The following is a 5,717-nucleotide window of genomic DNA, read 5'->3' on the forward strand; positions in this document are numbered from 1 at the left end:
CCCCCCCCCGCCTTGTCTACTTTTTAATTGCCTGATCTCGGCCATCATCTCATCTCGTAGATCTTCCATCGCGCGGTGGTGCCCTAAGTTCTTCTGCTCGTTATAGTCTGATTCTCCGTCATCATAATCTGGGTCGGATGCGCTACTTCCCCTTGTCGCGTATCCATTAGCCGCTATGACGACTCTTCGGTCTCGGTTTGGCTCTGGTGCTTTGGAATTTGCTTCATCAAGTTGTTGGCTGGTCTTCGTGCTTAGAGCAATCCGATCCTTTAAATCTTGATTTTCTCTGGCCAGCAGAGCTACAACATCTGCGTAAACCTGCTGGCTCTTCTTCAATTCTTCAAGCTCAGCCATCAGTCGATGTGATTGGTTGGACCCCTGATTGGGAGTCCCATCTAGTGCCACTACAGCCATGGTGCCGCCTTCCTCTACGGTCTGCACTAAAGGTGGCAGAGGTTCAGCTTTGGTTGCTGGCATTTCCAAATCGGGGTGAGTGCCCCTCTGCGGTGCTAGAGCCGCCGGTATGGTTTGATTTTGATCATTTGTTGGTGTCATTCCGAAAGTTGGAAGGTGCACGGGTTGGTATGTTCTGGATTCATCCACCCTTTCTCTTGGTTGATGAAATTGATTCATAGCACAAGTTTTGCTAGCCTCTGCAGCCTTCGGGACTACCGCAGCCGCACCGTACTTTGTCGCCTCTGCTCTGAGAGCCTCGGCTGCAACTGAATTAGCGTTCATAGGTGAAGTGATTTCCGCGGTATCTTGCCTTTGACTAGTCATTTTAGCTTTGTCTCCTTTCTGCTTGCTTCGGGTGATGATCGGGGTTGTCCTGGGTGTTTCCTTTGACAAAGCTTTGGATTTTCCTGCTTCCTGCGTCTTTTCCATCACGGGTCCTTTTGTCGACAATGAGATCTCGCAGAAACTCGCCTTCCTTACTCACAATCCGTTCTTTCTGCACAAAGGGAATTTCAAACAGCGAAAAACGGGAATATCCGCGTGAGTCGGGTTAGTTTGCGAAATATCTTCTTCCAGGAGAGGATTAATACATACGAGTTACAATACACGGGTTAAATTTTTATTAAAAGAGATCCTTTTAAAAATGCAAGTAGATCCTTTAAAAAGCTACGGAAACCCCCCTGAGAGACAGGTTCGCGCGAGATCTAAAGAAAAACGTAAATCCATGGATCAAAACAATAAATCTTATCGAAGATAAAGGGTGCGTTTTTGAATATAATGAAGTTAACAAATGACCTATACGGTCCGAGCTAATAAATCATAGAAATCATATGCCAGTTTAAGATGAAATCACAGGACAAGATAAATCTTTTACCGGGACGAAGTCCCTGTTTCTAGCGCCAAATTGTGAACACTCAAATCACGAAGGCATCCGAATGCTCACAACCAATCATCGTAATCTAGAGTGATTTGTGATGATGATATCTTAGTGTTGATTCCTTGGCTCAAAACCTTCGGGTTTATCAAAGCCTCATCTAACAACTCCATGCGGGGCGTTTGCGCACGGGATATAGGTAAAAACAAAGAAAACAATACATACAAGTAAAGATCCATGGGGTTAGGCAAATATAAAGTGCTGAAATATAAACAAGACCGAGGTTTACGTGGTTCAGCACTAAGGCCTACGTCCACGGGGTTTGTTGTTTCACTATGTTCTTCACGGTTACAAGAGTAGTCGAATGACTTTTGGGCTTACACATATTTTCTCTTCTAAAGGATTAACTTACACTCGAAATCTCTCTCTCCTTCCCTTCCTGGTTTTTCCGATCCCCTTTCCTCTTGGTGGAGAGGGGGTATTTATAGGGTTAGAGTGTGGGACCCCTCTCTGAAGGCCGTTGGAACCTTATCTTCTAGTGTTTTGTGTCCATCACGCAGAGGTCTGCGTTTGCCACTTGACCACGCAAAGACATCCTCGCTCGTCCCACGGGTTGATCGACACGTATACTGCTCAGAGCGTTTAATGAGGGTAGTTGAGATGCCTGCTCGTGTCAGACAAGTGTCTTCTGCCCCTGTCACGTCCGTGTCAGCTAACTTTCTCTCGACCGTTGATCTTAGCTTCTTTTGGGGATGAGATAAAGTAACTCCTTGGGGTTTATTTGGTGTTCCGCAGTGCATCGTATTTTGATGTCTTGGCCTGCATGCTTTCCACGTATCTTTCTATATACACGTGTCTAATGGTGAGATATATGTATACACAATCACATAAAGGACATGAGGTACTCTTATGTTTAGTGATTCTAGCTAGCTTATCCTTAGTAGAAATGCACTTGTGAAGACACTTCCACATAAAGTGTTGTATCTTAGGAGGCAGTTTTAGCTTCCAGGAGAAGTCAATGTTAGAGTACACGTGTCGTTATCTTAATGTTTTAGGACACGTCTCGTTATCTAAATGTTAAAAATTGCTTGTAACACGTGTGTGTAATGTGAAGGATACCCATTGGATCAAAGTACACGTGGAAAACATTGGTTCAATCTAGTTTTGAAGGATATAAGTGTAAATTTTTCCCACATGAGGGTACACATGGTAGCGAATTTGACCATTTAACTCTATATAAAGGAAAAATTAATAGATCGGAGCATTTGGCTTGTTTTCTAATGTCCAGGGAATTTCCACAAGGTGACAGTCCATTTTGGGGCATTTTGTCTGTTTGACCTTTCTTGGAAGCTTCATGACAAAATTCGGTTCCCCATGTGAACACTCAAATCACGAAGGCATCCGAATGCTCACAACCAATCATCGTAATCTAGAGTGATTTGTGATGATGATATCTTAGTGTTGATTCCTTGGCTCAAAACCTTCGGGTTTATCACAGCCTCATCTAATAACTCCATGCGGGGCGTTTGCGCACGGGATATAGGTAAAAACAAAGGAAACAATACATACAAGTAAAGATCCATGGGGTTAGGCAAATATAAAGTGCTGAAATATAAACAAGACCGAGGTTTACGTGGTTCAGCACTAAGGCCTACGTCCACGGGGTTTGTTGTTTCACTATGTTCTTCACGGTTACAAGAGTAGTCGAATGACTTTTGGGCTTACATGTATTTTCTCTTCTAAAAGATTAACTTACACTCGAAATCTCTCTCTCCTTCCCTTCCTAATTTTTCCGATCCCCTTTCCTCTTGGTGGAGAGGGGATATTTATAGGGCTAGAGTGTGGGACCCCTCTCTGAAGGCCGTTGGAACCTTATCTTCTAGTGTCTTGTGTCCATCACGCAGAGGTCTGCGTTTGCCACTTGATCACGCAGAGACATCCTCGCTCGTCCCACGGGTTGATCGACACGTATACTGCTCAGAGTGTTTAATGAGGGTAGTTGAGATGCCTGCTCGTGTCAGAAAAGTGTCTTCTGCCCCTGTCACGTCCGTGTCAGCTAACTTTCTCTCCACCGTTGATCTTAGCTTCTTTTGGGGATGAGATAAAGTAACTCCTTGGGGTTTATTTGGTGTTCCGTAGTGCATCGTATTTTGATGTCTTGGCCTGCATGCTTTCCACGTATCTTTCTATACACACGTGTCTGATGGTGAGATATATGCATACACAATTTGCCCCTTTTCTTCCGGCTTGAATGTTTAGTGGGTGCATTGAAGAAAACAGTCGTTGCATATTCTTCTATCTCTCCTAATAACTTTTCCTAGATACTTGGGCACGTCTTTTATTTGTGCATTAACTTCTTATGTAACGGGCACGTTTCCCATTCCTCCATTAATTTCCTTTTCTTTCTTTCGGGTATATTAAGGAGAGAAAGAAAATTAATTTCATTCTTCCTAAACATTCTTTCGGTTTTCATTCTTCGTTCTTCAGCCCTTAAATTCTCTGTCAGTCTTCATTCTTCAGCCCTTAAATTCTCTGTCAGTCTTCATTCTTCAGCCCTTAAATTCTCTCCACCTTAGCATTAATCACGCTTGCCTCCTCTTTATTTCTGATTTGTTCTTTCTGCTGCTGTTTTTGTTGGTAATTTTTTCTTTTCTTTGTTTCCATGGTTTTACGCTATGTTGATTTGTAAATTTTCTGCTACTGTTGTTCCTTGTTTGTGATGAAGAACTTCTTTTAATGCTTGCATGCTAGTTTGCCCCTGTTCTTCGTCTTAAATCAAGGAGGCCATTGTTTTCTTGTATTGGAGTTTTCAGGGTGGATTTTATGGAATTTCGAGCATGTATGCTAATTTTAGGGTTTCTTCTGCGTTATCGTGTGTGGATTGCTATTTATGTGGTTTTTTGATCGTTGGTAATGTCCTTGAGTTTGTTTTTGACTTGTTTATGATTAATCTTTTCGCAGCCATGTCTGACCGTCCGCGGCTTCCTTATCAGACTCCTGGTTCTGGTCTATCGAGATCTCCTCCGCGTAGAGAGTCTCAGATGATGTTCGTAGAAGTCGAGTTTCTTCTGGGGCGAAGGCCTCATCTTCTAGGGAAGAGATTCCTTCGACAAATCCTTCTGGGGCTCGAAAAGTCTTTGATCGCGCGGTGTCTCGTCCTCGTGATGATGTTAGGAGTACGCAGCACCGACTCGTGCTGTCGCTTTTGATGTTCCTCCTCTACGTTCTGTAGTGCCCGAGCATCATCTGCCGCCCCCTCCTACAACTTCTTTTAAAGGGAAGAATACGAAAGGTGGTGTTCCGAGGGCTGAATCTTCAAAAAATCCTTCTTTGAAGAGAAAGGCTTCCGAGGCGTTCATTGGTTCATCCGGTCCCCCGAGGAGGATGAGGCTGCCCCATTGATACGCAGCGTTTCGGTCAGCAAGAAAAAAGTAACGTTCAAGCATATTGATCTCGAATTTTCAAGGAAAAGCATGAGCTTCAAGCCTTCGAGGTTCGTTTCTATGCCCCTGAGGATGATATTACTTATGAGCTTATCTCAAAGTATGAGTTCGATGAATTTCATTTGTTGACCACGGTTGGAGCGTTCGAAGCTGGTCTTATGCTGCCGTTGTACAAGTCAGGTGATTCCTTCTACTATGATGTGCTTGCTAGTCGTGAAGGCTCTTCCACCAATACTCACAGCCGTTCTGTATCGCAACTATCGGGGAATTATCTCCGTGCCCTGAGGAGTGCTATCTGCGGAGTAAGGGGGAGACGACAATGACTTGTTACGTTCCCAATCCCGCGGAGAAGGAATGGTATACTCCTGAGAATTTCAATAACTCCTTCGGTGATTACGTCAATAGTAGGAACCGTAAGCCGTGGAGTGTCAGCCTCGGAATCTCGCTGCTCCTCGGGGCGAAATTCGTCTGTTAAATGAGGTCAGCGATGCCAAGCTGAAGTATGTTCCCGGCACGGAGGGGTCTAGTCAGCGGAAACTTTTCCCGGCCCGCGAGAGGATCAAGCGCGACCATGACTACGAGTGGCACGCTACCGTTATCGAAGTTTTGGTCCATGGGCGTACGGTTGGATCCCTGGTCCCCGGTTGGCGTCCTACTGAGAGTAGCAAGCCACGTGAATCTCCTCCTGCTCGTTATGGAGATTTCTGTCCCTGGCGTTTAAACTTCGCAGGTATGAATTTTCCTTATGCCCTTGACGTCGTTGAGGGAGACGAGGAGGAAGGTTCTGGTGCTATACTTCCACCGAGGAGTGCCTCGACTGCTCAGGTACGCGGATTCTAGCTGCGCTTCTCCTTTTAGAAATTCAACTGTTCGGGAAAAATAATTCTTTTTGTGGTGTTGGTTTTCAGGTGTCGAAGAAGAAAAAGATTAAGCCGAAGCAGTCT

This window comes from Papaver somniferum, chromosome 10 (genome assembly GCF_003573695.1).
Source record: "Papaver somniferum cultivar HN1 chromosome 10, ASM357369v1, whole genome shotgun sequence".
In the NCBI taxonomy this organism is placed as follows: Eukaryota; Viridiplantae; Streptophyta; class Magnoliopsida; order Ranunculales; family Papaveraceae; genus Papaver; species Papaver somniferum.